Source organism: Mustela nivalis, assembly GCF_964662115.1.
Source record: "Mustela nivalis genome assembly, chromosome: 2".
In the NCBI taxonomy this organism is placed as follows: Eukaryota; Metazoa; Chordata; class Mammalia; order Carnivora; family Mustelidae; genus Mustela; species Mustela nivalis.
The window spans coordinates 45,030,291-45,057,102 of NC_139021.1; the positions used below are offsets into that span (position 1 = coordinate 45,030,291).

Genomic DNA, 26,812 nt, shown 5'->3' on the forward strand with positions numbered 1-26,812 from the left:
GATGTGGAGAAAGGGGAACCGTTTTACACTGTTGGTGGGAATGCAAGTTGGTGCAGCCACTTTGGAAAACAGTGTGGAGAGATTCCTTAAGAAATTAAAAATAGAGGGGCGCCTGGGTGGCTCAGTGGGTTAAGCCGCTGCCTTCGGCTCAGGTCATGATCTCAGGGTCCTGGGATTGAATCCCGCATCGGGCTCTCTGCTCAGCAGGGAGCCTGCTTCCCTCTCTCTCTGCCTGCCTCTCCATCTACTTGTGATTTCTCTCTGTCAAATAAATACATAAAATCTTTAAAAAAAAAAGAAATTAAAAATAGAGCTACCCTATGACTCTACAATTGCAATACTGGGTATTTACTGAAAAGATCCAGATATAGTGAAAAGAAGGGCCATCTGTACCCCAATGTTTATAGCAGCAATGGCCACAGTCACCAAACTATGGAAAGAACCAAGATGTCCTTCAATGGATGAATGGATAAAGAAGATATGGTCCATATATATAATGGAGTATTCGGCCTCCATAAGAGGATGAATACCCAACTTTTGTATCAACATGGATTGTACTGAAGGAGATTATGCTGAGTGAAATAAGTTAAGCAGAGAGAGTCAGTTATCATATGGTTTCACTTAGTTGTGGATCATAAGGAATAACATGGAGGATGCAGGGAGATAGAGAGAAGTGAGTTGGGGGAAATTGGAGGGGGAGATAAACCATGAGAGACTGTGGACTCAGAAACAAACTGAGGGTTTTGGAGGGGAGAGGGTGGGGGGGTTAGGTGAGCCTGGTGGTGGGTATTATGGAACACACATATTGCATGGAGTACTGGGTGTACTACATAAACAATGAGTTTTGGAACACTGAAAAAAATTAAACTAAAAAAAGGAAAATACTTGTCAACAATTAATTGCATTGCCTCATATATACATCTATGTTTATTTTTAATTAACTTTGGACTCAGGATAGGGAAATACATTCATCTCACTGTGAATTGCTCACATAATTGCTTGGTATAGTAATGCTCAACAATATTTGGTTGATTAAAAACTGACAAATAACATGACCAGTAGCCCTTTTGATGTTAGATAATGGGGAGGATTGCACACTCTGAGGATTTGTTAGCTAGTTCAGGGCCTGGCTCTTCTCAAGTCATTCACAAATAGTCATTCTCTCTTTCAGAAACATTTTAACTTTTTAAAGCCGTTGCTCTTAGCTTGAGAAAAAGAAGAAATTCACATTTTAAGAGGATGTCTGTACCTAGGTTTGATTTATTAAGTGGACAAATTAACTCAGGATAAAATATATCAGACAAAGTTTCTGATGTTTCAAGGAGATGCCCTGAGTCCAGTAAATCAGCCAGGGTCTCTGTGAGAGGATCAGTGCAAATAGTTGCAATATTATTTCAGTCGTCTCTCACTCAGTCGTTTCTTGATATTTTTTTTCTTTTTGTTCCTGGTGTTTAAAACTTGACTTCTTTCTAACTCCCTATCAACTCAGTGTCTCTAATTTCCTGACCTGATGGATAGTCTTAACCTCATTTTTAACTCCTGTCTGTCTATGACCTGTCTCCTTCTTTCTGGTATGATGCTTGTTTAGATTTCTCATGCACTGATTGCTAAATTTAGCTCACATCAGTCCTCTTTCTTATGCACAGATCTGACATGAAAATGTTTTTCCTTTGCTTGTTTTGAATACTAGCAATTATGTCTTACAAACTGGGAGCCCTGCTATGTCTTCTGTACACAATTCATGAGCTGCTTTTCCCATTTATCGAGTATCTACTTTGTTGCTGTTGCTATTTATTTTTTATACGTTAAACTATTACATTTTCTGCCCACCCAAGTAGGTGTTAATATCACTGTTTTGCAAATAACTGACGCGCGACTCAAATTCTCACAATTTTGCTTATCAGGACTCTTTGTATTGCAAGTGAGAGAAATCCAACTCAAATTAGCTTAAACAAGAGTTTTGTCTTATGTTCCTTTGAAGTTGAAAAGGTTAAATTTTAGGCATGTTTAGATCTAGGGGTTCAAGCCATGTCATCAAAAACGTGTCTCTTTTTCGTATCTCTCAGCGTTCCCTTCATGTTGGATTTATTTTTCAGCAGCTACTTCTCATTCAGTAACTAAGCTTATATTCTACTTATAAGAGATCCCAGAGAATATGTAGAGTGATTGGATAGCTATAGAGAAAGCCCTGGGCATGAGTCTGAATTGACCTAGTTTAGATTCCATGCCAATCCACAAACTAACCGGTGTTGTCAGGACGACTGGGTCCTCCGAATAACCCATCTCATATTAGGGGTCCCCTTGGAGCTGCGGGCCAGAATCCTGAGCCAGTTGGGCTGAAATTAGCAATGAGAGATTCTCCAAAATATGCTGAGATGAAAACACATGCCCACTACAAACTTGTAGGTGGCTGAGTCAGAATTTCAACCTGGGTTTGTGGGAATTAGACCATCACTGTGAAAATATGGTTATCCATTTATTCAACAAGCATTTAGGAGTCTTTCAAAGCTATAGAACACAGTGATGAACAAACGAAGATGATCTAACTGCCCTTAAGGAGCTTACATGAAAATAAAAGATTCAAAAATAAAAGCACAATTTCAGAGAGCAGTTAAATTCTATAACTAAAACAAAGCATATTGGGAAGTTAAAGAGTGATTGTCCTGACTGAGTGGTTAATTTAGTTAGCGAGCACAGGGAGGTGACAGTTTGTGTAGGGACTGAATGAAGGGAAGTTGTGAGCTATGGGGAGATCCCAAGGAAGAACATTTCCATAAAATGGACAGCAGAGGTCTTGGGAGATTGATTATTCATAGGCTTTTGTTCTATTTTGACTTAATTTCTCTCCACCCCTCCTTCCCAGATGTCAAATATCTAGCATTCTATCCGGTGCCTTCATAAGTAAGTCTGGGCTGGTGACTACAACGTTCTTAATTTTTGTTCCTAGAAACAGTCAATGTCATGGTTACTAAGCGATGCACACTTAATTTTGTAGTCATGCTAGACTTCAGAGCTGTATGGACACCTCTATCTAGTGTTAACTCTATTTTTCTCTTTTGTCAAGGTGACAGCTCTTTGTCGCTCCCAATGCCTCTATTCTCCCTTGCCACTTCTTTTGCTTGTCGTGTTGGCTGCTTGCCACTTGCTTATTTTTCTTATTTCTTTTCACTTCTATATCTTTTTCTGTTGCTTGGTCCAGACAGCTTGAATTTTGCACAAATCGGCTTGGCTTTCGTAGTTATTACGGACTATTTAGAGAATATCCTTTCATTCTATGTAACAAATTGACCAATCACTGCCCATTCTGTGTAATTTTCAGCTCTTCTATTCTTAACAATTTTGCTGTTATTCTCTTTTCCTCTTCTAGAGGTACTTACCCCCTGCCTGATTGGGTGCATTTCTGAAAGCTTGAGGCTACAGGATAGCTGATCTATCAGAGTCATTATTCTATTTTGTTTTCTTCTTGCTCTTTATAGCCTGCATCCACACTAAAGCCAAACACCAGGATCCTTGCTATTTGCCAGAATCTTTAAACTTAATCTTGGCAACTCACATCCATGTTTTTTCTTACAGCCTTCAGCTTGACCAATCTAATTCAGGTACTTAAAATCTCATACTGAACTAATGAAGCAACTTCCATCTTGTCCCATCTTTCTCTATCCTTCCTGGCCTATCTTTTACATTTCTATGGATATTATTTCCAAAATATTGTTTGCACAGTGCTGTCTTTATGATCAAAGTCTTTTAAATCACCAAAGAGAGTAAAGTACCAACTCTTTAGCCTACCATTCAGCACAATTCATGGTAAGTTATGAATCACCATTTGACACTAATCCTGCAGCCTGTCTAGAATCCCTGCTGTGTAGACAAACTAATCTAAGCACTGTCTCTGAATGCATATTGAACAGTCTTGACTTCACCTTGTGTTCTACACTCTTCTCTTCTCCCTTGCACGGATTGTTTCCTCTCTCTCTCTCTCTCTCTCTCTCTCTCTTTTTTTTTTTGTCTTTTTAAGTACTATCAGTATTTATAAATCAATTTAAAAAATTCAGTTCATATTCATTGTCTATTTTGTGACTCTGTGATGTACTCTATAATGATCCAAGTTAGAGTCTGTCATTCATTCCCAAATTCCATTTTGTAATATATGAAGCTCTTTTCTGTCTGATACTGCTGATTACTTTTTCTCATGTAGACTATCTCTGTCAACTTGCTTGCATTGCGTTCCATCCTTGCAGTTCTTTCTGCCCTTCTTGGTGCCTGCCTGGCTTCTCTTCAAAATGTGTATATCAACAGATTTTTGTTGTTGTTGTTGTTATTGTAGTTTTGTGATAATATGGAAGACCAGGCAGGAAGGTTAAGCTTAAGTATAGATATCCATGTCTATGTAGATCTCATCATCTTAGGTAGTCACTGGTATCTTTATAAATATGTGTCAGGGAAATTCCTTCAAACGAATAAGAATTTCTATAGATCTGAAGACTGTCTTCTCAGGAAGTATCCTTGTCTTTTAATATTTCATTCTTGAGATACTAGGAAAGATCCCTAACTCTTTTCATTTTAGTTCTAATGTTGTTTGAGTTTGGTGATCTTTACCTCCCACTTTTAACTGATGTTAAGATATTTACAGTTGGTATGCTCCAATGATCATCACAACAAACTGGTTTTTTGCTTCCTAGTTTCTATATGACGCTTTATTTCTGTATTATTAGATTACTGTAGCTGTGTATGTTTTCCAAAAAGCATGTCTTTATGCAAGTAAAAAATTGTGCTATGGGGTTGATCAGGCTTGTGGCATTGATTATTTTATGCTGAGTTTTTCCCACTTGGATATATCTTGCTGGGAGTATTCAGGCAAAGATTGCAAAAGGAGAGCATAGAAAGGTTTGCAGAGGGGGGGAATATAGATCTGCTGAGGACTTTTTCCTTACACTATGCTTTGCTTTTCCTTAAATTTCCTCTTCTCTCCTTTAAATTGCATGCCATTTTTCATGTGTCAGATTAGATATAGATGATCCTAGGTTGGGCTCTAGACTCTTGACTGCCCTGGGTTTAATAGTTTTATCGGCCACTTATTAGGTGATCTATCTACCTTGGGAAAATTATGTGATATTTCTGTGCTTTAGTTTGCTGGTTTGCAGTATAGAAGATGTAGAATTCTCCAGGCTATTGTGAGCCTTAAGCAAGATAATAACTTATAACTTATAAAACAGCTACCATGACCTGGTCACAGAGTAAGTAGTCAATTAAGTCTAGTTAGCAATGTAATGTCAATAATAATAATGTTAGCTTACTCCAAACTTAGACAACTTTAAGTAGGTTAGTGTATTTATTCCACCAAAATGAAAACACAAAGATGTCTTAAAGATACTGATATTTTCAATGTGAGGGAGATTTCAACATTCCATTTCCAAAAAGCTATGGAAATAGAGAATTTTAATTTAATATATTATTATTATTTTTTAAAGATTTTATTTATTTGACAGAGAGAGACACAGTGAGAGAGGGAACACAAGCAGGGAGAGTGGGAGAGGAAAAAGCAGGCTTCCTGCTGAGCAGGGAGCCCGATGTGGGGCTCAGTCCCAGGACCCTGGGATCATGACATGAGCCAAAGGCAGACGCTTAATGACTGAACCATCTTCTTAACTTAATTTAAATTCAGGTTTCTTAGATCCTGTAAAGTGGGCCCAGTGTCTTCTTAGTGCCTTTCTAAGAAAAAGAGAAAAAAGAGAAAAAAAAAAAAAGTTAGAATTAAGTGGTTAGTAAAATACAGTGAGCATAAATGAGCACATATACTCTCTTTAATACTATTCAAATGGGTGTTTTAGGATTATTTTGAAAACCTAAAAGACTCTATTATTTTAATACTACATTTAAAATGTACAGGCTTTATTACTAAATTGACAAAATGTCTAAAGATTTTTAGGCTTAGTATTAAAATTATTGGAATTATTCTCTAAAATGCCTTATATATACACATATATAGTATTAATATATGTATGCATATGTATACATATAGATCTGGTATAGATCTGGTAATGGTCATTTTATTAAGCTGATCACTTAATAGTATTTGATAAATACCTTATTTATATATATATTTCAAAAGTGTCTAAATTAAACACATTGTCTTTTTACTTGCCTTAATATTATAATTCATGGGTTAAATCACTGAAATAAAAAATTCATATTAACAGCCTTTTATTAGAGCTTAAATACCTTTTCCCAAAAACAAAGTATTGTCTACAACAGTAGGTGTCGCTACAGTAAAAGAAACCAGCCATTCAAGGATGCTTTCTTTTTCCCTGGGAAACTTCAGCGTTACAAGAGAAATTACAGACTAATTTGTTGAAGCTCAATGTGTCCATCTCCTTGCTTTGAGGAAAGCAGTCTTCATTTAAATCTACGTCTTACTCTGTCTAAAACATGTTTGTAGGGACGCCTGGGTGGCTCAGTGGGTTAAAGCCTCTGCCTTCAGCTTGGGTCATGATCTCAGGGTCCTGGGTTCAAGCCCTGCATCAGGCTCTCTGCTCAGTGGGGAGCCTGCTTCCTCCTCTCTCTCTGCCTGCCTTTCTGCCTACTTGTGATCGCTGTCAAATAAATAAATAAAATCTTTAACCCACTGAGCCACCCAGGTGCCCCAATAAATAAAATCTTTAAAAAAACACATGTTTGTGGTAGGAGATGTGTGGACTTTTGGGGCAAATAGTTCTAATTTTTATAAACTTAGAAGTCAAGAAGTTCTTTTGTTGGGGTGCTTGGGTGACTCAGTGGGTTAAAGCCTCTGCCTTCGGCTCAGGTCGTGATCCTGGGTCCTGGGATCGAGCCCCACATAGGCTCTCTGCTTAGCGGGGAGCCTGCTTCTCCCCCTCTCCCTGCCTGCCTCTCTACCTGCTTGTGATTTCTGTCTGTCAAATAAATAGATAAAATCTTAAAAAAAAAAAAGTTCTTTTGTAAATACAATAAAAACTCTGTCTTCTAGATTTTTGAATCGTTTATTCTTATTCAGTGTTAAGAAGAATAACTGATTAGATATTTGTATTCATCTGAGTACATAGTTCCTCACCAAAAATGTTATTAATAACTTAAATAATTTATCTATATGAAATGGAAATTAAAATATCAAATTTATACAATTGATAGTGAACACAAAATAAGGCATTTTTATGCGTTCTTTCATTTTTATTAGACAAACTTAGTTGGGCACCTACTATGTACCACATGTGGTAGTTACTGGACAGACATTGTCTTTGCCCTGATGGTGTTACTGTATAGCAGATTTATTCAGATTCTAACACATTGTGAAAAGTTCAAATTACTATTCATGATAAGAAGTGCAGTTATTATTGAATTCTTTGGCCTAGTAGATTATAGTGAAGCCCTTGAGTCTTTTCTTTAGCAGAATAGAATAATAGATATTATCAGCCATTTCCCACTGAGCATCTATTTTCTCTTCTGGAAATAGCTTCCTGATAATCCTCCAGGATATCACTCCATTTCACTTTCAGTTCATGTGACTTGAGTGACATTGACTCCTCTCCAGCTCTCAAAGGTAGACATGAAACCCAGGCCTGGTCAACTAGAGTTTTATATTCTTGTGTGTACAATGTCATCACATCCCATCACATCATATCCTTTGCTTCCCATTTGGACCTAATCTTTTGTTGCTGTCTGCCTCACACTATACCCATACAAACGTTGGCCTTTTTTGTTTCCATTTTTGTTTATATTTGTTTCTTTTCCTAGAATACCTTTTGCCTGCCTCTTTCTTTGCCAATTCTATCTTTTCTTTTAAGACCTAACATCCCTTCCTAAAAGGCTCTCCAGCCCCCCAGTTAGGGAAGATAACCCCTTTGATAATTCTCTAAATGCAATAGTGCATTATTTTAATAATATTTGGTGTCTCTATTACTCACTTCGATGGTGCACACCTGAATGTCTGATTTTGACTCTTTGTATTCCTTGCTCCTCACTGATGTTTGGGCACTGGTTGCTTGATAGATATTTGGAGCTTGATCCAGTTTGTTGACTGAAAGTCCTTAACAGCAGTATGGCAGAAACCTCTTTTTCTGTAACAGGCCTTTGTTGAATTTCATAGTTCTGAAGAACAGTAGTTCAGTTGACTATGTGCTGAATCGTTCAGCACCCCACTCTTTGTGTCTCAGAGAATTGCATTCATTAATTTTCTCAGGTTTGCCTTAGAAAATAATATCCAGATTTCATTCACTGAGTATTTATTTAACTACGAAGGCTTTCTGAACCATACAGGCTTGCTGTGTTCTTTTTCTCCTCTGATCACTTTCAGCATTTATAGCCTGGGCTGTTAATTTGGGCAATTAATCATATACTATCTCTTGGCATTCCTTTTTTGTGATTTTTTTATGTGGTCCTTAGTCTATAATCTAATATTTTACATGCTTCCATATGAATAGCAGTATCCATTCATTAGCATACTTATTCATTATACTTTTTTTGAGAATTCATTATAATTCCCATTGTATTTCTTTTTGCACCGTTTATTAGTGAGGGTTCTGTTTTTGCTAGCAACAAAATCTGGTAAATTTAAGGACACAAACAATGTATTGAAAGGCTATTAGGGAATTCACTGTATTGAAGGCAGGACTGGAGAACCAGACTTGAAACAGAAGAGGGGCAGTCCTAGAAGTTGTTCCTGGCAGGGGACTGAAGGACAGTCTCTCACACAAACTGCTGCTGCTCAGAATGAACTCCCCTTCTTTCCTTCATCCACTCTCACCATGACCAAGATTTAGTGCTCCCAAGAACATGGCCAAGTTTAGGTCATGTGCTTGTACCTCAGCTGTTTGAGAATCATGTGTGGGAGGAATTAAAGAAAAAACCACCAAGGATTTCTTGGGCTTAGAGCACATAAGATTTTATCAAGGTACCTGGGGAATTCTCAGGAGAAGAATGGATCTTGGGTAGTTTTAAAAAAAGATAAACAACAATCAGCATTTACAATTAGCTGTTCACACAGATTTCTATTAAATCCCAGCACTTCCAGTGACTAACAGGATTGCCTTATGCAAAGTGCTTCATCTCTGTAGGTGTTAATTTTTTTCCTCTCTATATAGGGAGACCAATATTTAGTGTCACAAGGTGGTTTTAAGGACTAAATTAAATAAACTATCATACGAAAGGTGCCTACTACAGTCTGTCATCCCACAATAGGTACTCAATAAGTAATTATTATTTGTTGATCTATGTGTATACAATATGAGACTGTTCTATACAGATGAGGCAAAGAAATAGCAATTATTGCCTCTGTCTTTAAACAGTTTGTAGTTTAATTAGAGACAAAAGCACACTTGTGATTTAATTCTATCCTCGCATGGTGAGGTGAATTGGGCAGAAGCATTTTTACAATCTCTGGTTTTCATATGAGCAATCAGAGATTCAGAGTTTAGCAACCTGACAATAATCACACAGCTCTTAAGTGGCAGAACTGTGCCTGGGGTCAAGGTTTCCTGGCTCTACTGCTCTTTACAATGAGGGAGATTGGATAGCTCAGTGAAGGATAAGGTTACTCAATTCAATTCCAATTAGAAAATGTTATTGAATACCTACCATGACAATCTGATACTCTAGGTGTTGTGAGGGAAGATAAGTATAATCAATATATAGTTTCTCATCTCAAGAAAGTTATAATCTTGGGAAAAAGATGGACAATCATTGAAATACAAGATAATATATAAAAAAGTGCTGTGTTTTTCATTTAGCTCTTTTAATAAACATTTATTAAATGTGTCTGGCTCTGTATTGAGGATTCCATAGTAAACAAAATAATAGCACTCTTTCCTCAAGGGGCTTACATTTTGTTGGAAGGAGACAGGCATGAACACAAAGTAAGTATATGCACACAAGATAAGTCTAACTATTGACAGTCATGTGTGCTAGAAAAAAAAATGCAGAGGTTTGTGATATTGCGTTGATGTTGGCTACTCTCGAAGGGCAGTGCCTTTGAGGGCCTGAAGAAGTCAGTCATGTGAAGATGTGTGAGAAGAGTAATCCAGGAGAGCCATGGCAAGGACAAAGATGTTGAGGTGGAAATAAACTTAGAATCTTGAAGAATAAAAATGAGACCTTGTGGCAATAACTCAGGGCAGCATGAGATACAGAGATGTAGACAGGAGCCAGAAAATACAGGGCATTGTATATAATGGCTAAGAGTGTCTAATTTTATTATTTTGAGCTTAATGGTAACCCCAAAATATTTAAGCAGGAACGTGAATTAATTTGATTTGTCTTGTAAAAAAGATCCTACTGGCTGCCATGAAGAGTTACAATTTTACCTTGGCACTAAGAGGAGAAAGAGTGATATTACTTTGAAAAAGCCAAAGAGGACTTCAAGAAGGAGGGAGTACTGTCATCAGGAAGATGGGTTAAGCATTCTAGAAACAGGGAGTCGCATCAGCAGAGGAGGAGAGTTTGGGAAGTGTGATGCACGTTTGGGCAACACTGAGTTTTTCAGTGAAGCCAGAGGATCTGCTATGTGGGAATATCAAAACGAAGTGGTCACCCGGGATGAAGGTGGGTGCCAGGCTGTCCTGACCTCATTCTGTAGGCTGCTGAAAAATATTCTGTATTTGAGAAAGATTGTGCTCTGATTGTGTGAAGGACATTAGAGGAGGCAAGAAGACCATCGATGCGGAGACTTCAGTAGGTCATTTGAGAATGATGAGTGCCAAGCAGGGAGAATGGAGAGGAGGAGGGAGATACGGTTAAGACCCACTGACAGGAAGAGCTGCCAGCTCTTGATATGAATTGTGTATAAGTGGTTGGGAGGTGAGAAGACTCTGAAGACATCTGAAAGGTGAGCTGGGGATGCCCTTTCCTGTGAGAGGAAGTTTGGAGGATGGGGTGGAGATTTTAGATTTGAACAAGTTGAACCTAAGATTTTGGCAAGACTTCTACACGATGATGCAGGAGAGACAGCTGCAAAAGCAGGGCTGGAGCTCAGGAAGTTTGGCCTTTAAGAGCACACCTATTCCAACTAATTTCTTATAATCTGTGAAAATTTTTGTGAATTTTTAGATATTTGCTATTTTCAAGAAGACAGAAGTTTCACAAGTGTTTGTCAGAACCAACTGGCATTTTCTACCAAAGGAAAAGGTTTTCTTCTTCAAAAAACAGAACGTTCAGTTAAGAGAAAGCTGGTTGATGATTTCTACTTCCTTTTCTTTAGAAGCTGAGTTATCAGACTGGTTCAGGCCCAGGGAATAATATTAGAGAATATTATAACACAGTCTTACTGTTATAAGGAAAAAGATCTTGTTAAAATAATCTACAATTGGTAATAAAGAAAGACTATCTCTTGTGTCCCTAAAGGAAGTAATAGGGGTGAATAGAGAAAAAGCAAGATTTTTCTTAGAATTTATGTTTGGTTATTTTAATAGTTCTAACAAAATACTGCACAAAAGATGAGGATGAGGGTCAATATAAATAGCTAAAAGAGAAAAAAGTATGTCAATAAGAGAGAAAGGGACTCTTTTTATGAGCAGTTATAAAGTTCACATTTGAAATAAACAGTTCTCTGTACTGCTAAGTTGAACATCCTTAAAAGCAAAATGGAAGGTTTGTGTCTAGTACCAATTACAGCATGAGTAAGAACCTTTTCTCTCTGGCTCTTCTCCTCATGAGTATAACCATATCTTTCTCAACAGTTACATTTTCTTCTCTTGAATCACACAGTACCTTCTCTCCTGATACTAATTTGAGGGTAGGTACGTAGGTACTTCATTCACCAACAAAGGTCATTTTTAATTGCAATCTCCGCTGTCTGAGGACTGCATCATCTTTTTTTTTTTTATTAAAAGATTTTATTTATTTGACAGACAGAGATCACAAGTAGGCAGAGAGGCAGGCAGAGAGAGAGAGAGAGAGAGAGAGGTAAGCAGACTTCCTGCGGAGCAGAGAGCTCAATGCGGGGCTCGATCCCAAGACCCTGAGATCATGACCCGAGCCAAAGGCAGCAGCCCAAACCACTGAGCCACCCAGGCGCCCCATGCATCATCTTTTATCTGACATGATTCAGCCTTGGCATTGGCATGGACTCACACAGCTCCTAATAGACTAGAATTGGTATCACAGACTGACTGGCAGACCAATCACGTGAAGCCAGGAGAGAGAAATGAGGCTGCCATTGTTGAATCCATAGCAGACCTTAACAATCCAGGTTAGGAAAAGACTGCCTATTCTGAGGGAGACTGGTTCATTTTGCAGTGTGTTTCTTGCTGTGATTACTGCAGTGACTGTTGCCTTCCTGTTTTATATCTATGCAAATTGTTTTGGAAGAAGGACATAGAGGTACAGAGACATGCAAACTTTTGCAAAACCCACTATTATATTATATATTGTAGTGGAGTCTGTCCAGGGTTGGAGATCTTGTTAACTAGTGATATGGGCAGCTTGTTTGACTTCTGTTCATTGTTTTTTCATCTATCTTTATAAAACCTCTGTAGTTCAGACCCACTGGATGCCAGGTGCCTATTTACTCTTTATAACAAGTGCAGGATAAAAACACCATTGCCACTGTTTTTACATAGGGAGGGACTGTAAATTTTCCAAGGCACATTGCTAGTAAGTAATGAATTTGAAGTTTTACCATGTCTCTCTTGCTTCAAAGACAGCACTCTTTAACTGCTCTCCTAAAGTTCCTCTCATCTGTAAAATATGGATGATAATAACATCTGTTTTATAGGGTTGTTGTATAGATTAAATAATAGAACAATGAAATGTCTTGTACTTTAGTATGCATTAAGAAATCAATAAATGGTTGATAGTATTGCTACAAATAATGAAGAAAAATCTTCACTGAAGCATCTACAGCAGTGAAGTCCTTGCTGGAACATAACCCTTGACTCTTTAGTCTGAATTAGTGTGATGTAACTAACACTGAAAGCAGACGCTACGGAGTACACTCCAAAGAAATGACTCTCTAGTAGTGAAATGTCAGATACTATAACATCTGGGTGGGAAACATATCTTTGTGCACTTTGAGTTATCCTGATAACTGCCAGATCATTCCGTGTTGACACCAGTATAATCTCCTTTAAGTAACATTTGTCCTGATAAACACAAAACCATCAGTTTCAAAGTAAGTAGAGTCTGTACTGAGCTGCAGGAGGCTAGAATTCCAGAATTAAGTTTGGGAAGCTTAAATCTGGGATAACAAAATATAGTACCAGATAGCTCTGATAAATGTTTTGAAAACAATTGCAAGCAATATGAGTAAACACAGAAGAAACAGAGGTTTGTAAGGGAGTCTGGGAAATATAAACTCTGGTTTCTTATCTTTTTTTAACTAAACAGAGAGAATAGAGGATGAGTAAGCCATTCCAGAAAATGTATATTGTTATTATTTTTTTTTAAGATTTTATTTATTTATTTGACAGAGAGAGAGAGAGATCATAAGTAGGCAGAGAGGCAGGCGGGGGCGGGGGAAGCAGGTTCCCTGCTGAGCAGAGGGCCCCATGTGAGACTTGATCCTAGGCCCTGAGATCATGACCTGAGCCAAAGGCAGAGGCTTAACCTACTGAGCAACCCAGGAGCTCCATATTGTTATTTGTTAAGAACATAATAATTATTACCATCTGGATCTCCTAACTTTTAGATCAAAAACATGAAAAGCCAACTGACTTTGTAGTGGTTACCTGACATCTTTGTCTCCTTGCTACTCTCGGTGTCTGTAGGATGCTGTTAACTGAGTAGGACCTCTGCTTTAGACACAGATCTTGTGCTTTTTGGTACAAAGCAATTTGTGTCTTATGGCACTTCTATGGTCCCTGACTGTACTGAAATGTAGCACTTTACCAACCATGAACTTTGACATGTTTACAATAGGAACTTAATCTGAAAATATGCAAGAGGGAGCCTTCTGAATACAACTTATAATCAAATGAACTCTCATGTAGGTGTTGAATAGCATATGAAATTAGTATTTGTGCCTTGAATTTTGAGGTTAATTTTGTCCTCCTTCAAGAGACATAGTAATATCAGTAGGTGAACTGAAGGTTGAAATCTCAATTGCTTTGAAGGGACATCAAGCCTTATGAATTTGCATTAGTACTAAAAACAGCAGGGGAGTAGTATAATTAACATATATGAAATTCCATTTCTAAACACAAAGCAAAACCTAGAACGAATCTTACAAAGGACCTTTGGATAAACACTCTGTTATGTCATGGCTAACATCAATAGTCTTAGTTATTATACCTGAAGATCTTTATTTCTGTAAGTGTGAGCTTTTCCTAAATTTCCAGCATGTATTTTATGATGTGTTGACCTTTTCCCCTGCTCTTTCAGTTATATACAATTTAATGCCACAGTATTTATTTCTTCTTTAAGGTACTCGGTTCCTAAAATTGAGTAACAACTTCACATGCCTAAGCTTAGCCTGAAGTGTTTTTATACTTTAATTAGTGTAGAAATATTTCCTAGTTTTCAAGGCACTTTTATGCAGACCATAATCCTAGGCAGAGGGGAAAATACTACTATTCAAATAACTACTCTGTTCTACAAAGTACTCCAGAAAATTCAACTTCTAGAAGAGTACTAGAAGAGGACTAAACAGTAACTTGGAAATTTCATGGTAGTAAAAGATGATTCAATATTTTGCACTCAGGAATTTGAAGTGTACTTCAGTTTTTATTTTAATTTTTCTGGTGAATCTTTCATCAATAAGATTGTCAAAATAACTTTCTATGGGAACTTAACTATTAATCAGTAAAAAGAGACAAAACACTTAAGGAAAAATTGGTCACATTACGCAATTATATTAAAGATAAGCGCATACGACAGAGTGGACTTTGCGTGTGGTTGAGGGATTCTGAATGCCAGGAACAGCACCATTGTAGCATGTTTGCACGAGTGTCTGCTGGGGTGGTATGGACCTGACATGCACGTGTGCTTGTAAATCTCAGTCAGTGCAGCTGTGGGAGCTGTTTCTGAATCTCTTTTGGCCTACACATTCCCATGTAAGCACACACATGAGAAGAAGAATGAGTATGACTGAATATGACTTTGTGTTTCTATGTCTATCCCAAAAAAGCATACAAGTGAGTAATTTGCATGTGGATGGGACCATGTTCTTTCTTATTTGTGTTATATGATTGTCTCTAAAACTTTTGATAACACATGGGGTACCTAGGTGGCTTAGTCAGTTAAGAGTCTGCCTTCAGCTCAGGTCATGATCTTGGAGTCCCAGGATTGAGCTCTGCATCAGACTTCCTCTGAGTCTGTACTGATCTGCAGTACAGATCTCTGTCGCTCTCTGCCTCTCACTCTGTTCATGTTCTCTCTCACTCTCTCTGTCTGTGTCTCAAATAGAACAAAATCTTTGAAAAAAATAAAAAATTTGATAACCAATACTTATTGCCAGTGTTCTGCGTAGCTCTCTGCCATCTTGGCCACTCACCTTACCAAGATGGAGCTTAAATGATATCACTCATGTCTTTGCTGCTTCAGAAGTTTATATATCTCAGACTGAGGATTATCACAATGCTCAATCAGAAGGCAATACTAATGGCAACATCATCTTCTAGAGCAAAGGGCAAAGCTAGAGATGTATCTGTGCCAGCAGGAAACTTATAGTTATGAGGTCACTGCCAACTATTTTATATTTTTATCCAGTACCTCACAAGTTGATTTTAGCCTGCAGCAAGAAGAATATTTCTTCACTGCACAGTTCTCTCATACCTTCTCTTTCAGTAGACTGGAACTTACAAAAAATACCTTGCAATTTCTAGTGCCTTCTTTTTATCTTGCAGGTGAGTGAGAAGAAAACCAAAGTGAGTTGTATATAGTCTTAACTCAGAGGAAAGGAACCACTGATCTTGGATTAGAAGACAAAGATGTAGTTAAGAAGGGTCAGAAAAGGATTCAGGGAAAGATAATAAGCAGATAAATTCTGGCAATGTTTACATGAAGGCATCAAATGAAAGTTTGAGTCATTGGTTTTTGATACTAGTATATTTAGTAGTACAAGCATTCACAGCAGCAGCAAATGGTTTCATGCATAGCATAATAGGGGAGTTGCTGATTTCTGTCAACCTGTTAGCCAAAATGGTATAAGATTAAAAAAAAAAATGCCAAGAGATATTTAGTAGCTTTAAAGAGTTGGAGAGAGAGTCTCTCCTTGTGAGGTTCATGGATATTAAAGTCAAATTGAGTTGCAACACAATGTTTAAAGAATTTATACAAATGAGAGCAAGGGGATTGCATGCCAGAAGTAGATATACATTCTTTGGTTCTCATTTTGGTGTTACTTTCTGATAATCCTCTCTAAGAGTCTTCACTGAATACATATTTTACCTTTAATTTTTGGAGCTGCTGTTTCCTACTTCCTTGGGCACCCACAGCTGACTTTTCTTCTATATAAGTCTGTGGACTCCGTTCCTGCCAGGTCTCCTTGCAAGGCATGATAGTCATGCAAATTGAGAGCTGCATGATTCCTGGGAAGAGGAAAGAGACCTGCCAAAGGCCAGTAATGTTAGCATAACCAACAGCAAATTATTCAACAAATTTGTCAGAAATGCACGTTGTATGAAAAAACGCCTTCCTCTCACCCAACTCCACAGGATATCTCATTCCTTTTCTACTTTCTGGTTCACATTGTAAAAATGAGATGGGTTTTCCACTCAAAATTTGGTTCAGATATCAAGATGGATGATAGCCATACCTGTAGGAAAGAGTGAAAAGTTTATGACTCACAAAATGTGGCTTTCTGGGGAGGCTAGCAAATGGGTTTAGAGATAGTTTGAGAGAGCAGGGAGTAGAGGCTGGATGGTTTTTGTTGTAGTTAGGAAGTGGGCTTGGCATGATTCCTGCACACATATAGGCTGGAGCTTTTAGGCTTTGCACATTGAAGGAAGGTGTGCCTGTGCTTTCTTATCATCTTGCCCAGTTGTAAGGAGGAAGGGGATGGGATGGGGGAGAGGTGGGGCTTTGAAAGCTGTCAGTGGTCAAACATCAGAACTGGAATTGGACTCGTTATTACACCACTATCCTGGAACCATGTAGGGAAGTGGATTCGGGTAAATGGTAGTTATGCTGAGAATCTCATACCCTGCAGAAAATGGCATACACTGGCCATGATCTCAGACTTCCTTTATTCCGTGTTACCTGGGACAACAGGGAACCACTTTCCACTTCTGCATCATTTTTCTAGTAACGAACCGATCACTTTTTAGATTAATATCTATTTTAAAAATCAAGATGGAGACCAAAAAGTTCTTATAAATATGTAAAGGAGAAAATTCACTGATGTAAGTAATGAATTATCAATTAAAAATGAATAGAAGGCTTTTCCCCATGGCAAGAGAATTAATACTTGAAAACTGTATAAAGAACTCTTCAGGAAATTTACACCTATTAAAGATAGGGCCATATTTTCTTAAAATTCCTCAAAGACAAAAGATAAAATAGAGTGAATTTATATTCACCCTTGGCATACACTATCTGGAAATTTCAGTCTCATTCAGACTAACAACAACAACAAAATCGTATTAAATACATGGTAACTGTTTAGTTTTAGTGAAGTTGATTTACAGTGGGGAATCCAGTTCTTGAGATATGATAGTCCAAATCTAAGAAGGCAGAATATTACAGTTTAGAAGTAGGTCACCTCAGCAATTAATATTAAGGACCTCTTTTCTGATTATACAAGGATGTCTGCTTATGTGACAAGCACTGGATTAGGTGTTGGGGATACAAAGTTGAATAAAATATAGTTTGTGCCATTAAAGATTTTAGAGTCCATTTAAGTGATATTTGGGATTAAAGGGTTCTAAGGATTTAAGGGATAAAAAATCATAGTCAAAACCATGAAAACCTACTAAGTAGCCACTTTTATAAAAACATAGCCTGCTGCTACCCAATGTTTTAAAATAAAAATTTCTGTGAAAAAGAACTCCCAAGTATCAGCATTATTTCCTTAAACAATTTTTCTAATATTAAAGGAAGACTAGCCAGGCAAGGACAAATTCTAAATTTGGTTTTGAATGTTGTCCATGAAAGACTAGAGACAACTGACAATATTGTCCAGTTTTCTTAATGTAATACTGATTTCCATTTGAAACAGTGACTTGTAGCTTGCTGAAGTCAGGCACCTCTGAGAGATGCTTTATTGTGTATTCTGAGGCACATCTTTCCAGGTAATGAGGTGTGAGAGTGACTGATAAGCACATAGAATGTGGAAGAGAACAAAATAATAAAATAAGCAGGTTCAGTCTTAGTCATGATTGCATACAGTAAGTAAACAAAATTCTTTCACTAAAAACATTGAGTACAGAGAGTTGAAAATCTCAAAGTTTTTTGAAAACCAACAATCTAGAATTGCAAATGAATTTAATTCTCTAATCATTCTGGTCTAATTAGTGAAGAGCTTTAAACATGTATCACAAATATAAATGTGTAAACTTTATAATTTAGTGTGCAACTCCTGATTTTTGTAGGTGAATGTGGAAAAAAAAGTCAAGATGTTTTCCTTGTCAACTGGTGATGGGCTCAGCAGTGAAGATTTCAGGTAATGTTTTCAGGAGGAGTCTGTATATGTGGATGGGGAGAAGTTATCATTCTTTTTTTAAATTTAAATTGGGGAATAATGTATTTTGGAAATCCTTTGATTTGTATTATTTCATTTGGTTCACATGACAACAATCCTATTAGGTAAACAGAACAAGTTTTTTTTTTTTTTTGTACTTATTGGCAGATAAGAACAAATTTAGGGAGGTTAATTCATTTTTTGAGGTCTTTTATCTGGCTACTCACAAAATCAAAGAAGAAGCCTAATCTACTTATTCCCAGTCTAGACCTCTATTACAGAGCACTGTCTTCTTATAAGTAGTATTCCACCAGAACCTCTGATTTTGGCATTCTTACTATATGATTTTGATACTTTTGATTTTGTATATGATCATATGTGTTGAATTTTATTTTCTCTTTGAGGGCAATTTCTGATAATGAACCCAAAGAATTCAGAGTAGGGAATGAAGTACTAGATTACTTTTACTAAAATTATATATTCATTTTTAGTTTAAATATTTGTGAAATTATAGAAAAGTAAAAGGAATGGAAATAATAGTCATTTGCTATTTCTTCTCTCTGTGCCTATCAGACCCTTTAATTTTAGCAGTTGGGTGAAGGTTGTAGATGACAGAATCCTAAACTCTCTTAAATCTCATATTAAGTTTTTTTGAGACAGTAAACATTTTATTTTATTGGTAATGCTATATTTATTACTTAATTTTTATTTTTGCTTATTTTTAAAGATTTTATTCATTTATTTATTAGAGAGAGACCGAGTGAGAGCATGAGCAGGATGGAAGAGCAAAGGGAAAGGGACAAGCAGATTCCCTCCCGAGTGCAGAGCCCAGCATGGGGCTGGATCCCATGACCACAGGGTCACACTTATAGCCCAAATCAAGAGGTAGATGCTTAACCAACTGAATCACCCAAGCACCCCTGGTTACTTAATTTTTTAAAGTAAATTTTATTTTTTAGAGCAATTTTAGATGTATAGCAAGGAAACGTTTACTTGAGATTCATCTTTTGATTTTTGTGTTGCTGAAACAGATACTGATAAAAATGCGTTAAGGGAAAAAATTGCATTTAAATATTAAAATAGGCCTTCCTGAAGACACTGATACTGTTTTCTAGGCATATTGATTAATTTGAATATTAGTGAAATCTCGGAACTCAGCAATTTGATCATTTGTTCTTGGTTTAATCTTTCCTCTCTAGGTCTCTATACCACGTAGGCTGTATACTAGTACCTAAAAGAGTAAGTTGTCTTCTGTAGAATGATAAAATAAAAATGTTAAAACTGCAAAATTGATACAGAGTCCTGCCATGATATCTGTTTTAAGAATTATAATTTTATCCCCCTGCCTTGGTAATGGAGTTTTATTTCCCACTGGGTTCTCAGTAATATTTACCACTGGTTTGTGTGAGTTTATTTAAGGTCATTTATATTCTTTGTGGAATCAAAACTCAAAGTTCACATGTATCTGATCTTTTAAAAAGTTAATTGTGAGTTCTTAGCTCCATTTGGGGCTGGAGCATTTTAAGAATGAAAACTATGATGTCTGACACTATATACATGAATCCAAAAGGTAGAACTTCTTGCTCTGATCAGGGCTTATTTTGAAAGTCCTGATAGTTTGCTTGTTTAATTGGACTTTCGTTTTTAGATTACTGTATTTTACCCAATAGAGTAATATCTAATAGCAGGAAGACAGAGTGCTGACGTTTACTTAATGTTTTAGTAATGCATTGCATCACTTTACCTACTAGGACATTTAAGTCCTCCAGGGCTATTTCCTGTACTTCACAGTAAACTGTACTGTTGATGTCTCACAGAGCCACTGCCCCTGCAGCTCTGCTGGTTAAATTCCTCCCCCTTATATGTGCTTGCTCAGTTGTGGGTCAGCCTGACCTGTGCCTGTGTTTTATTTACTGTTTCTGCAGGTCGTTAGGGGATAAATGTGTGATCTTACTCCACTCCAAGAGATTATAGACTGATGCTGTGTAGTACAATAAGGGATAAAATGTCTTTTTTAGGATATCAAGCTGAGATGTAGTAGCTTTGTTTCATGGAGATTTGGTTTGAAATTTCCTTGTCAAAAATATTAAACACAGTGACCTCTGAAGTGGAAAGGAACTAGTGTTTCAGAGATTTGAAGCAATGTGTATGTTATTCCCACCTCATACAATTTGGAAACTGGGCAAAATCACAAAACGTGTTCGTCCATTTCGTCCCAACTTTCACACATTTAGAGTTAACTTATCTCAAGGTCTTTTTTGAGTGACATGCTTGCAGATGTTTTTCACATTTGTTTCTTGGCTCCTTTGCAAGTTTAGCAGCTGTGTACTTGCAAGCTAAGCCTTCTTTGCCTTAATGTGCCAAAGGGGTGCAGGGGCAGAATCAGCTCTAGCCAGTCTAATCTCCAGTAGGATCATTTAGGGGAACTTGATCCTTAATGTTGCCATGTTGGCATTAGCTCATCTCCACATTATCCCAGTGACTCCCATTTTCCTATTGCACACTCTGGACAAGTTAGGCCATGTTTCCTATCACCCCTTCCCTATCGTTCCCTTCTCTTGAGTCTTTTGAGGTCTGGATGTGGTCTCAAGTGGAAGTTTGGCAAAACCAGACGTGAACCTTCTAATATAGATTGGTGGTTCCTGGAGTGATCAGTATATAGTGTCAAGCTCCTCTGAGTTGAAAGCCAAAGCGAATCTTATGTAATGGAGAAGAAAAATTACTTCATATTTTTCAGCTCTGTTCTAGTTCATTTCATGAGCATCAGCAAAAATAATCTACTTCATAAAGATAAAAGCCTGCATTTCCCAGAAGATTGTCTTTATCAAAGAAAACAGAAAAAATTGTGAGGTAGGCTTCCTAGCAGAAGTTCCAAAGGGTGTGTGAAGTTAGTATAGATGCTAAATAAAAACACTGTTAAAACTCTAGATTTCAAATAGATAATCATGTTGTTTGTAATAAATGATATGTAGCATAAGCACTAAATACTTACTTTTTCTGCCTGGTAAACTTCATCCTTCAATGATGAACTCAAAAGTTACTTATATTATGAAGGCTTTCACCATCCCCAGGGCAAATTAATGACTTCTTCCTCTGTGTTTATAGCACAACTCTAGTCCTCTGTTATTGAAGGTATCACTGTAATGTCTTTATTTTGTTGATTAGTTCTGTCTATTTATTTAAGATCATGGACTCTGAAGCCAGACCATGGAGACTGTAGCTCTGGCCCTGCCACTTTCCAGCTGTGTGATTTTATGCAGTTACTTAAATGTGTTCTGTGCTTCAGTTTCCTCTTTTGCAAAATGAGTGGGATAATAGGACCCACCTCCTAGAGTATGATCAGAAATCAATGAGTAAATATCCGTGCATGACTTAGTGCATGATACCAAGTACGTATTATTTAACAAATACATAAGAACTGTTTGTATGTGCCAGAATCTAGACCAGGCCTTGAGTTTACAGATATAGGAGAACCTCTATCCTCAAAGCATGTGTGTACTTGTGACCTAGACACTGAATGATTCAAAAGCATACAAGGACACCATTTGTTTATTGTACATATATTCATTGAGCACTTTTTTTGTTTATTTGTTTAATGACCACTACTGTTCTAATTTTAGGAATGCAACAGTGAAGAAGACAAAAGCCTATCCTTGGGCTTCCATTCTGGTAAATGTAAGGGCTATGAGGGATGTCTGCCTCCCCACCCTCACTCCCACCCCCCCAAATAAAATGCTGTCAGGAGACAGAAAAGGGTCCTCTAACTCAGCCTGGGATGCAGCTAAGAATGAGGGAAAGCGTCCTAGATGAAAAGATTTATCCAGACAGAGAAGAAGTATAGGGGCTTGGGATAGGTATACTAGTAGTAATTAAGTCACTGATACTTACTTTCTTAAAGCAAAAACTCCTGTCCTGTGAAGTTACACATTTCCTCTGTACAGATGGAGTAACAAACACTACCTTTACACTTAAGAAATAGGACAGTGATTGTGTCAACAACTTCTGGAAGTGGGGTTCTTCACTGATATGAATGTCCTCAGTGTCACTTCCCATGCTGTGGATCAGCTTCTTCTCGAGAACTTAGTTCTATCTTTATAGCATTTTGTGTGATGTTGCTGGATTGCAGCAATGGAGATACAGCTGAAATAGCATAAAAATTAAGTCCAGATGATCTGGATTCAGGCCTTAATTCTGTCACTTGATCATTGGCTTTGTACAAACCCCTTTACTTGTTTGAGCCTCAGTTTGTCCATATGTTAGGGCTATTAATACAGTAGCATACTTTTCAGAGCTGCAAGAGGGGTTGTATTAAAAAAAATTGTGAAAAGGGCTTTAAAAGCTGCAAATGCTTTATAGTATAGTATTAATCATACTCCTGAAGAACACATTATTTTCAGTATTTGACAAAAGTGGCAAAAATAGTAGAAGGGTATTTTTATTGACAACTGGTACTTCAAAATTAGAATGAACATGCATTTACAACCACCACCTGGGTATGGACCACGTATGTAATCCTGCCTGTCAGTATTATTACCGGAGGAGGAGAGCAACATGCTCCCTATTATTTGGTAGTACGTGGGAGAGCCGGGTACCAAACTTAAGTTTATTTGACCCTATATCATGGATTTCCTCTCATTATATAACACTGCTTCTTCAGAAGTCTGGCAGCATCTGCTGTATCCTGAGGAATGTTGCTGAGTCCTGGATATGTAAACCCACTGGGCTTTATTGTGATGCCATGTAATCCTTGAAAGGTGAGCTTCTCAATCCTCCAAACTTGCAGTTCTTGATTTTCAAAAACTGTGAAAGAGTAGGGTGGGGAAGAGCAAGCAGATGGTAGTAACACTGAAAAAGAAAAACCATCTTTTCTCCTTACTTCACTTGTGTGCAAAAGCTGCCATGCCTCACACCCCAGTCTCTGAGGAATTCTCCCCACCCTGAACTCTTAAACCTAGTTTCCTTCTGTCCCTCTTTGCTTCTATCCAGTTTTGCAATCAAAGCCAGAGAGGGTTGATCTCAGGAGAAAAGGGGTGGGGAGGAAAACTGATCAAATTGGTAATTCTAGAAATCTTTTCTTTCCTTCCTTTCTTCCTTCCTTCCTCTCTCTTTCCCTCCCTTCCTTTCTTTTTTCTTTTTTCTCTTTTCTTCTTCTGCTTCTTTTTTTTTTCCTAGTTGAATAAGAAGGAAGCCTGGAAACCCTCACACATTAATTTTTTTCTTGCCAAAAATTAATATTAGGTAACATGAACTGTTGTCATATTGTCTAACTGCATTTTAATGGAATGAATTGAGTAACATGACTGGTAAAATTTCAGTCACATCCTTGAATGTGTCAGCAGAGTACTTGCACTACTTTCTGCAGTCTGAGAGGACATGTAGGTCTGAATTCACCAGAAACCTATATTTTCTAAATTCTGCTGACCCTGTGGTAAGATCCCATTGACTTTATATCATGGCCAGCATTTATATTTGGAGTTATGCTTTCAAGCTCTGAAATGTGTGTTGACATAATCTCCCCGGATAGGCCTTTACTGTAACAATTGCAGGTGCCTAATTCAGTTTATTAAAAAAGCAAATTTATTAAGCTGATAAATTGCATGTATATATTATTTTCACTATGATTTTCAAGCTGATCCACAAAAATCTTTAAAAAAAAAATCTTTAAAAAAAAATCTGAATAGCAGTGTGGAAGCAAGTACTGCTACTCTGGAAAGTAGTCAGTACTGTCTTTTCATATCACTGTTTACATTTGCAGATTTAAATGTCCCAACAATACAAAATGGTGCTAGAAACAATTATGTTTTTAATTTTTTCTCTACTTAATTATTTTTGTGATTTTTGGTGAATTTGAAGCATTAACAAACTCTTTCTAGCATGTATTTTGGGGACATAGGTGGTCAAGACAATACTAAACTTCCATACAGAGTACTTCATCATGCCTCTCAGTGTAAGATAGATTTATTTATTTATTTTTGTTGTCTTATGTTAGTCATCATAAAATACATCATTAGTTTTTGATGCAGTTTTCAAGATTCATTGTTTATGTATAACACCCAGTGCTCCATGCAGTATGTGCCCTCTTTAATACCCATAATCATCACTAGCCATCAGGGAAATTCAAATCAAAACCACATTAAGATACCACCTTACACCAGTTAGAATGGCCAAAATTAACAAGATAGTAAGCAACAAGTGTTGGAGAGGATGTGGAAAAAGGGGAACCTGCTTACAATGTTGGGAATGCAAGTTGGTGCAGCCACTTTGGAAAACAGTGTGGAAATTCCTTAAGAAATTAAAAATAGAGCTTTCCTATGACCCTGCAATTGCACTACTGGGTATTTACCCCAAAGATACAGATAGAGTGAAAAGAAGGGCCATATGTACCCCAATGTTCATAGCAGCAATGGCCACAATCACCAAACTGTGGAAAGAGCCAAGATGCCCTTCAACAGACGAATGGATAAAAAAGATGTGGTCCATATATACAATGGAATATTACTCAGCCATCAGTGTAAGATTTAAATTCACCTCTCTCCATTTCCATATTACTTGTGGTCTATCTTTTCACACTCTGTTAGCTGATGAGTACAGGGATTAAAAAAAAAAAAAATTGTCCCTGCCCTTGATAACTTCAAATCTTACTGGAACAAACAGACAGTATATACATATAGACTATAATTCAATGCAACTAGTCTTACAGTATATAGGAACAAATTGCATGAATAAAAATGTGGGTTCCTGGTAAGTGAAGGCGAATGAATTAAGGACTTGAGTAGAATACCTGAAGAAGTTGACAAATCCATGCTTCAGTAACCATTTTTATTTCTAATAAGGCATGGATTTGTTAGTGGTAGGTTTTTGATTAGATTTTCTTGGCATTATCTGGAAATTCTCTAATTATATTTGGCAGTCAAGGCGTTTATTGTAAGAGAATGTTATCGTGTTGTTTTAGGCTGTGTCTCAATTAAGGCGGCACACCTTTCCTTATGAAGCACTGGAAGACACTCAACAGAAACTTAATAAACACATGTTTCCATTACACAGCACTCAGATCTCAAAAGTCCTGACTACCACAACTGTTAAAACAAATCTGTTGGAAAATTGAATAATCTTCCAAATGTTTGTCCACTCCCTAATTACTTAGCATTTGTTTTCTGAAAATATCAACTCGTGAAATATAACAATATACTTTGTTATGGTTTATAAATTTAAGAGTCATGCCAATAGATGAACTTAATAGAAAGCCAACAATAATGTTGCAAAACACATGACATTTGATATTTTGGAAGTCAACTTAGATACAAACCATGGAATAAAAATCCCATTTAACTCAAAAAGAATCAGTTCCATATAAATTATGTTTGTGAAAAATTAATTTTCTTTGAGGACGTATTTAAAAAGTTCTCCCTGGGGTGCCTGGGTGGCTCAGTGGGTTAAGCCTCTGCCTTTGGCTCAGGTCATGATCTCAGGGTCCTGGGATCAAGCCCCACATTGGGGCTCTCTGCTCATCAGGGAGCCTGCTTCTCCGCACCCCCCCCCCCCGCCACCTGCCTCTCTGCCTACTTGTGATCTCTGTCTGTCAAATAAATAAAATCTTTAAAAAAAAAAAAGAAAAAAAAAAGGTCTTCCTGATAAATGGAGAAGGCAAACTCTTCTTTAAAGATGTTAGAAAGATTCAAAACGGGTAAGAAAGTACAAAATAGGTAGTGACTAACCAATTATTAAAATACATTAAGAAATAAACATATCAAGCAGAGAGAGTCAATTATCATATGGTTTCACTTACTTGTGGAGCGTAAGGACTAACATGAAGGACATTGGGAGATGGAGAGGAGAAGTGAGTTAGGGGAAATTGGAGCGGGAGACAAAGCATGAGAGACTTCGGACTCTGAGAAACAAACAGGGTTTTGGGGGGAAGGGGGTGTGTGGGAGTTGGATGAGCCTGGTGGTGGGTCTTATGGAGGGCATGTATTGCATGGAGCACTGGGTGTGGTGCATAAGCAATGAATTCTGGAACATTGAAAAGAAATGAAATAAAATGAAAAAAATATATAAGATTAAAATTATACTATTGATAATGAAATCTGAAACCTCAAACAATGATCTAACACATTGGGCCTGGCTCTATTTGTGGGCCTTCACAAACCTAGAAACTATTATGGTGGAATCTGAAAACAAAACCAAACCAACTCATAAAACCCTATAATATGTGTATTGTAGCTAACATAAATAAGTTGGCCAGATTCTTGTAAA

At 37.2% G+C, this 26,812-nt stretch overlaps 1 long non-coding RNA gene across 1 annotated transcript in view; it reads left to right on the forward strand.

The window, feature by feature from the left end:
- The window catches only part of LOC309859019, a 66,015-nt gene extending 46,216 nt beyond the window's left edge, over positions 1–19,799 (forward strand). The window contains exons 2-3 of the long non-coding RNA XR_014308492.1: positions 18,471–18,541; positions 19,759–19,799. This is a non-coding gene — a long non-coding RNA (uncharacterized lncRNA). The remainder of the gene's footprint in view (positions 1–18,470; positions 18,542–19,758) is intronic.
- Positions 19,800–26,812: the final 7,013 nt, after the last annotated feature.